Raw genomic sequence first — 9,221 nt, 5'->3', positions numbered from 1 at the left:
CAGTGACTTCTGAGCTGGCACCCCTTGAGTTAGTGATAGAATGCTAAGTGTGACTGTGTGAATACTGAGTCCAGCAATGTGGTACTTTGCTAGGGGACAGATAACTCAGGAATTTCTGTTCTGCAATCCATTGTTTGGTGTAAACAATCAGAAATTGTGTCAAAAAGAAGCGTCATTTGCATAATATGTATGTTCACTTTTTTTATTGCCTCTGTCTGCAGATTTGCATGATTAATGTCATTATCATAAAGTTAGAAAGGGAGAAAAAACTGACAGCTTAGTGCAGTTATACCCTGCGTGTGCATTTGCTTAGATATTCTGAGTGTCTGAGGAAACCTGAAAATATTGTAGGCATTTGCAGCAATATAGCTGTTTATTTTTAACTCACAAAGGTAATACCCATGGTTAATGAGATTAAAAAAAAAAACAAAAAGAAACAAGGCATAAAATTTAAAATATTTTTAAACTGAAGAACAGGGAAACATACCCATATAAGACAAAAAAACCCAAACCACAAAACAAACAAACAAAAACACAACAAAAAAAACAAACTTTAATTAACTCCTCCATCTTCCCACAATCATATTCTGATAATTCCAATAAGCAATTTCTCCCAGGGCTATAGATCACTGAAATAGCAACTTTACACATTCAAGTTTTAATAGTCTAAAGCAAAAGACTGAGCAATATGCCTATTCATCTAATAAACCCTATTGATTCAGATTCAATTAGGATTTCCTAAGGGCAGGGGAAGTATTCCACAGATTGCTTGAGTCCATTGATCATTTACTCTGATGCCTTTTCTTGATAGAAGAGGGAAAAAAATGTCTTCTAAAAATTATTTGGGTAGAAGTACAGCCTGAATAGGTTTGTTATCAAATAAACCTGAATCATGCCTGAATACTAACGTATGTAAAACAATCTGTCTGTGATAACTGAATTCCTAGGAAAAAAAATATCTAAAAGATATCTTGACCATTGTTGGGACTTGAAGGGATAGGAGTGAGTTATTGCATTGGTAATCTAGTATAATAAAATCCATCCCAAAGCATCATATAAAATCTGAAGTTAAACTAGTATGAAATGTAACAGTTCACTTTGCTTTCTCTGTGGTTTTGTATCTGGCATAGTTATGTCTTAGACAATGGAGTTTGCAGGGTTTAAAAATAACTGGGTTTTGGGTGGTTTTTTTCTAAGTCTACTGCTTCATTCAAATGGAGTGAAGGTTTTGAACATTTCAGAATTATGAATATGAAAGTTAAGCTTCTTCCAAAATAATTTGGTTTGAATTCTTATGGTATCATTTAGGCTTTAAAATAAATATGACAGACAAGTGCTGTAACTATCAATTTGCAAAGATTATGATTCCTTTGAAGAGTAGATTGTCATGGTTTAAACCCTGTCGGCAAGTCAGCCATGTAGTTTCTCTCTCACCCCCCCTTCTTGCTCTCCCAGTGCTCCCAGAGGGATGAGGAGGAGAATCAAAAGAATGCAACTCCCACAGGTTGGGATAAGAACAGTTTAGTAACGAAGGTATAACACAAATCACTACTGCTGCCACCAACAATAATAATGATAAGGGAAATAACAAGGGAAGAGAATACAACACCTCACCATCCGCCGACCGATAACTTTCCCCCCCCAGCCCAACAGAGCACCAACGAATACCTAGTCCAACCCCGCAGTCCACTAGCCCTTCTGGGTAACTCTCAGTTGCATCCTGGGCATGACGTGCTGTGATATGGAACACCTCTTTGGCTAGTTTGGGTCACGTGTCCTGTCTCTGCTTCCTCCCGGCTTCCCCTCCTCCCTGGCAGAGCATGAGGCTCACAAAGTCCTTGGACAGTCTAAACATTTGAGCAGTAATTAAAAACACAGCTCTGCACCAGCTACTAAGAAGAAGAAAAATGTCTGCTACTGCTGAACCCAGGACAGTACAATTATGGCTTTTGAGTCAATTAGAATAAATTGTAACGAAAATGCTATACAAACCTAGAGCATGAAAATTAAAAACACATGCAATTGTTCCCCACAAAAACTCACATGAGAAAAAAATTAGTTAATCAAACCCTGAAAACCAAGAAAATATGTCATAAATTGTTATTCAACAGTTCACTATTTCTGAGGGAAAAAACCAAAAGTAACAACTTCACTTGACTTTCATATCTGCATATATCCATATTCCTTTGACCTGTTAATTAGGTTAAAAGAAAATTTAAGACTATTTTTCCTCATGAGATAAGAGGTATGTTGCTTTTCTGTAAGAGGAACTTTGTATCATTCTTTTCTTAACTGGCAGAGTTACACCATGCCATTGCTGAAATAGATGACAGGGTGATGTTTCATCTTGCCTTAAATGGTGTTTCAGGTCATAAATAGCTACTAATTGTAAAGCTTTTGCTTCTGAGTACAAATTGGTATTTGTGAGATCATCTCTACAAAGGAATCAGAACATTAATAGAACGTAGTCTCATTTTTGTAACATATGTGAAAGACCTAATCAATTAAATTTTGTAAATTCTTCAAGTGGATAGTCAGCTTTTCATCAGTGTATTAACTGAAAATATGGCTAGAAATCTGTGCAGCTCAGGAATAAGCCTGAAGAACACCAAACAGAAATTGGTTTCAAAGGTATGTAGATTTGTGAAGGATGGGTAGATGTACTCATGCACAGAATTATCTCAGGAGGTAATTATATCTCAGGAGATAAATATATATAATGTCTCAGGAGTGTTCTTAGAATTTTAAGGAAAAATGAGAAAAAATAGCATTTTTAGATTAAAGATTTCAGGACACTAATTCTCCAAGTGGACTTTTGCTTTGTTTTATGAATTAATTTCTAAGCTAAGGATAAGCATGTCCCCCTCCACTAACACTTTCCTCCCCTGCTGAGCAGTAAAAAAAAAAAAAAAAAAAATCAAACAATATTCTTTCTCCCTTTGTATTTTAACACATGTGGGTAATAAATAATGAATATAACTTTACCACTTTGTTAAAACTGTGCATTTCTACAGGTATGTAAAATTTTGCAACGTTTTCACTTTTTCCCCACCACCCTTTGCTACTGTAGGCGAGCACACTCCACTGAAGAAATGATTTTTGAAAAGCAGAATTGTTAAGTGCAAGGCAACTTATTGGTTTTTTTTGTACTTTTGAACATGCATACCTCACTGACAAAAAAATTAGTCTTCATTTTATGAGTAGAAGTATATACTTTAAATTTTTAGAGAAATATGTCATACAATGAAACCTAAATTGTCCTATGTGGGTATTAACACAGAAGCAGCCAACAATATATTGCTTGTGCCTAAATGGAAAAGGAGAATCACAGGTAAGTATTTAAAGAAGAACACTGGAAGTTATAGGCACAGTTTTTCGTGTTTTGATTACAATGCATTTATCTGAAGGTGTGGAAAAGCAGCTATGTTTACCCCTCCACTCTCCACCACTTAACTCTTAATAACTTATTTCAAGTGAGCTGTCATAAATATGTAGAGGTCTCATTGATATTAATCTTCAACAAGCTTTAGGTATAGAAGTGGCCCAAGAAAAATGATCCTGTATATTGTAATATATTTGCCCAACTAAGACAAGGCTTGTGGCAGGAGTTAATTTCTTCGGAGTCTTAAAAGAATCCACACCAACAGTTTTTTAATGTCTCCCTGCTGCAAGAAACTCATCAGTCAGGGCTCACAAACCAACCCTGAGACACAAATCTATAGGAACCCAGGTTTCATTAATTCCAGTCCTCATAAAACTGCTTGGCTTGCAAAAAGAAACTGAAGATTCTTCAGATTTTTAACAAAGTTTCTTTTTGAACATGTAGATGTTCACAAACATACAACATTTAAGAATTCTAACTATTGTCAGACAACATTCAGTGTGATGTTATTGTTAGAACTAGCATAATTCTAGCTATATATCATTGTGATCTGGTTTGTGTCATTTTACCTTTCAAAATTCACACTACTTGAATCTCCTTCTTACAGTGCTGGCTGTTTTTTTTCTCATAATAGAGAGTCATAGAAATGCTCCCACAGTATCTTCACTTTATATGCTCATTAAAATGTTAGAGTTGAGTCTTCTTACACAGATAAAGCTGAGAGTATCCTAAGGTCTTTGAAAGAGTGATGTCCTTGTGATCATAAATAAACATTGATAATGTAATGTTAAGACAGGATAAAATTCTCTATTTCAAATGGTGCCAATCTGAGAATATGCGAATTTTATATGTAACACTTGTTTTTAGTATAATTCTTGGTGCATCTTTTAAAAAAATATGAAGGAAAGACATTGAAGCAAAATTGGATAAGAAACTAAGTTAATTGCTCTTTGCTCAAAACCAAGGTTTTCCCATGACAGTTTTATCTTCTCACAGGCTGGCTGGATGAGTAAGTGCACATTGTAATCTGTACATTAGTAAAGTGATGAATCAGATTCCTGGGTGAATCAATTTGTTGTCCTGCCATTTGATCCATCTCAATTAGTGATGAACAAGTTTCATTCTGTGTTTTAAAGAACAAATTAATGAAATACATCATGAAACACTGAAGAAACATTGCCAATCCCAGCTGGTTTCCCTCCCCCCACCTGCTTAGAAAGGTGATAAAGGGAGCAGAGTAAGTCTCTAAAAAAATGAACTGAAATTAAACAGACATTTGATAGCAATGCTGAGGCTGCTGAAGTTGCACTATAGCAAGGTGCCATTGATTTTGATTCTTCCAGCCTAAGCCTACAAGCTGCAGGAACAAGACCATTTTCTAAACTTCTTTGAGCTTCCTCAGCCTTGTAATGTTGCGCAGAGTATACTCAAAACACACAAGGACTGCTACACACATGCATTGAAGGCACTACTTATACATACTTGGAATAGTTTGTAGAAGCCTAGGATTGCATGTAAAGAAAGGTAATGAATCCAGGTGCAAAGAGTATATCAAACTGGAACCATCATGTTAAATGTGACATGGCTTTACTTTGTAAACACATTTGAGAAATTATTTGTTGTACTTTGTGCAGTGAAAACAAAATAATGCCAATTTCACTCGTCCAGTAAAAGAAAAAAAAAAAAACAAAACAAACCCAACCTACCAACAAACCCATAAGCCAAAACAAAGCAAACCAACCAACCAACCAAAAAAAAAACCAAACCAAACAGCAACTCAAAGGACAGTAAAAAGTAAATTTGCAGTCAGATTGGTGTATATCTTTCATATTCCCAGATGAAGATATACTGGGTTTAAAGTAAGGATGAAGCTTAGCTGGGGCTTAACACCTTTAAATTATGAAATCACTACCTTAATGAAATTCTAAAATGACACATTAAGTTAATGAAGGTAAACATTGCTTTGCTTCTCCTGAAGAGAACAAGGATTAGAACATTTCATATATAATCCTACCTAAAGCAATTGGAACTTTGTCCTGGGTTCAGCAGTAGCAGTCATGTTTCTCCTTTGTGTTAGCTGGTGCAGTGCTGTGTTTTGACTTCCAGCCTGGGAACAGTGGTGGTGAAGCCGATGTTTTCGGTTGTTGCTAAGTGATGTTTACCCTGACCAAGGACTTTGTGAGGCTCATGCTCTGCCAGGGAGGAGGGGAAGCTGTGAGGAAGCAGAGATGGGGCGCCTGACCCGGGCTAGCCAGGGAGGTATTCCATACCACAGCACGTCATGCCGGGGGTGGGGGGTAACTGGGAGTTACCTGGAAGGACACGGGCTTCCGGGTGGAACTCGTTTTTCTTGGCCGGTGGTATCGTATTCTCTTCCTTTGTTATTTTCCCTTATCATTGTTGTAGTTGATAGTAGCGGTGGTGATTTGTGTTGTACATTGGTTGCTGGACTGTTCTTGTTTCAACCCGTAGGAGTTGCACTCTTTCGATCCTCCTCCCTCTTCCTCCGGGAGCGGGGAAGGGGAGAGCCCCGGTGTGGGGAGGGGGGGAGACGGACACGGACCTCGATTGTTGTCAGCTCGACACCACTCACTGGGAGTGAGTGAACAAGTTACCTGACTGGGTTTAAACCACGACAAACCTAAACAATATTTGCAGCATTTTTAAATGAAAGTAAAAAAAAAAGCAAACTAGCCTACTTCCAAGTATCCTGTGGAAACAAATGTGTTTCACATAGGTAGATTAATAAGAAAAGCCTTCTGGACTGCCCTTTTGGTCTTCATCAAACACATGGCCAGACCTGCACTAAGAAGGGTGCAGGCTGCACATTCAGATAACCCCAAGGAAACTCAAGCTGGAGGAGGAAGAACTCAGGAAGACGGTAACTTGCTGTGGGCTTCCCCCATCCCATTTTCCTAAAAAGAAACTGAAACTGTTGAGATTAGCACCCAAAATGCATTGGAAGAGTAAGCATACCACCAAGAAAAGGAGTAGATGATAGGAAGGGATTTTTGTCTAACAGTTTTAGCCATAATGCTAATGAGGCTTTCCTGCATTTGATAATTTGGACTCACACTGTCAAAATGATACTTGGACAATGCATTCTTGTCTCTGTATACATGGTGTGTTCCCTCTCATGGCATGTCAGTTTCAAAACTTGGAGTAACAGGACCAGAACTGTGTGCAGTGTTCAAGAAGTCAGCGTACCAAAGCTTTATATAGCAGCAAAATGACACCATCTGTCTCATTCTCAATATCCTTCCTGATTATACCCAACATTTTGTTGGCTCATTTGCCTGCCACTTGAACACTGAACAGCTGATTTCAGAAAACTGACAGATCGTTTTCCAGAGGTGAGACTGACTGCTCTGAGTTCAGCATCACTTAGACATGGTTTAGATTATTTTTGCTACATGTGTCACTTTACATTCATCTACACTGTAGCTCATTATTTGCTAACTTTTGGCTCCCACACACCACTGTGAAATCCTTCTGCCATTTGTCACCACTGGTTTGGTATTTGACTACCTGGAAGAGCTTAAACAACTGCAGACATGGTAATTACATTGTGTACTGACTTGTCCAAGTCTCTCAATAAAGATACTGAGTAAAATCAAGTCAAAGATTGATTTACTGATGAGCCAAAATTTCACTTGTCCCTGTTATAAAATTTGATCTTCAAGATTTCGTCCTATTTTTGAAGGAATTTTCTATCTGGGAAAAAGGAATAAATCCTTTACAAAGCAAGGAACTTTTCTCCAGTCCATGGTAGCTCAGTTTCCTGATGATTTTTAGTCTAGAAATTTGTCAAGTGGGTTTGAAAATCCAAATGTTCTGTGCCTACCTGGAACTCCTTATCCACGTGGTTATTGACTTCTCTTATTATTCCAGTGGCTAGTGAGCCAGAATTTCCATTACAAAAGCCAGACTGTTCCCTGATAGCCTTTCTCCACAGCCTCAATGATCATATTCTTGATTACAAACTCATTCTATAAGAGAAGGAAGTCAGATTCACCAACTTGCAGTTCCCAGAATTCTCTGTAGAATCTTACTCTATAGAGATTTTATAGCATATCCTGGTATCCTGTAGAGTTTCCCTTGTCTAGATGAGTGTTACAAAAGCAGCTATCTGGCACTGTGACCATGTGCAATGCAGTCGCAGTTGGCTGGAACTTATCCAATTCCACTTTTGAATTTTCCCAGAATGTGAAAATATAACTTAAATTATGATTGCTATGAGCTTTTTTTTCTGTAAAAAAAAAAACAAACAAACAGTACCTGGGAAGCTATAACAGTTTTGTCATATTTTCATCCTACAATATGCAGTTAATGCACCAAGAAAGTTTAATTGCAGAAAGTAAGTTCTATAAAGGCTTTTTCCAATATCTTTTTCTACATAAAATAAAAAACATCATAAGTTGTGGTGTATGGGAAGAAAAACAACCAACATGGAAAATAAGTCAGTTTTTTAGGACATAGTTTTCCATCTGAATATACTGATGTGGAAGAAGTAAAACCTATCAATCATTTTAAAGTACCGATTTGTAAAATCTTATTGTCCTATATTGTAAAGGAAAAGCCATGGAACTTGGAACAATTTATTTCATGTGAAGATCAGCATTATACCAGTGATTTTTTTCCCATCTGTGCAAGGCAGTCCTATTGGATAACATGCTGTAAGGCTTGCAAAACAGTCTTCAAAAACAAACATTCAATAGAAAATGCTTTGGTAGCATCTACAGGAAATTGTGATTTGTATGCTGTATCAATCATCAAAGTATTTGAACTGATAAAATAGATTAATGTGCAAATGAACAGGGTGTTTTAATATACAAATAACTCTAGAACTCTAGTTGCAGGAACATGCTTTTAATAGTGCAAAGGTGGATATTGAATTTAAAAAAGAGGGAAAAGCAGATGTATTTGTTAAGGGGAATGATTTAAATAAAACTGACCTACTTCTTGTCCCACTGAAAACAGCAATATCCCCAAACGAATCATAGAATCATATGATCATTTAGGTTGGAAAATACTTTTAAGATCATTGAGTCCAACTGTAAAGCTAACATGAGGTTCACTACTAAACCTAAGTCCATCTATTTAAATCCTTTTAAATACCTACAGGGATGGTGACCCATTCACTTCCCTGGGCAGCCTACTCCAGTACTTCATAACCAAAATTAGACAAAAATATTTCATGATGTCTTCTTTGAACTTATATTTAAATTAAAATAATATTTTTACTGTCTTTCCCTTCTCTTCTCTCTAAAGAATACCTAGGTCAGTTATTAACATTTTACAACATGCAAGGACTTGAATGGAACATTAAGAGTATGGTATGAGAAGAAGAATTATGTAGGTCTGTTCATGTTCATCTGTGATTTTTTTTTTATTATTTTTTTTTTAACTTCTGTAACACCATGGAATAAACAGGTCTTGGAAATTTTGGAAATTCTTCCTTACTGAGACTAATGGATTTGAGTGAGAAAATGATTTTTTAAAGTAGTCTTAATACGTTGTGCTGCACAGATCAGTGTGGCTCTATATTGAACAAGATAGAGGTATTACTGGTGAGAAAATACAAGAGTTCTGAATGCTTTTGTAAGACGGTAGTTAGTGTCACATGAAAAAAAATCAAGTTTTCCACTGTGTCAGCAGTATCGCATAAGGTAAAGATTAGATGAAGGTGTGTGCTTGAACAAGAGCAAAAAAAATTGTCTTTTATCTGAATAGTTTGGTTGTGAGATTGGTAGTTCTTTTTAAATAAAAAAAGTAATTTTTCTATTTTTTTTCTGTACCCTAGAAAGCTATAAAACAGCCCAGGAATGAGACTGGAAAT

Source organism: Pezoporus wallicus, unplaced genomic scaffold (genome assembly GCF_028554395.1).
Source record: "Pezoporus wallicus isolate ANWC-B61680 ecotype Strahan unplaced genomic scaffold, APGP_CSIRO_Pwel_v1 contig_6678, whole genome shotgun sequence".
Taxonomy (NCBI): Eukaryota; Metazoa; Chordata; class Aves; order Psittaciformes; family Psittacidae; genus Pezoporus; species Pezoporus wallicus.
The sequence above is the reverse complement of the archived record's forward strand: the minus strand, read 5'-3'. Positions refer to the sequence as shown.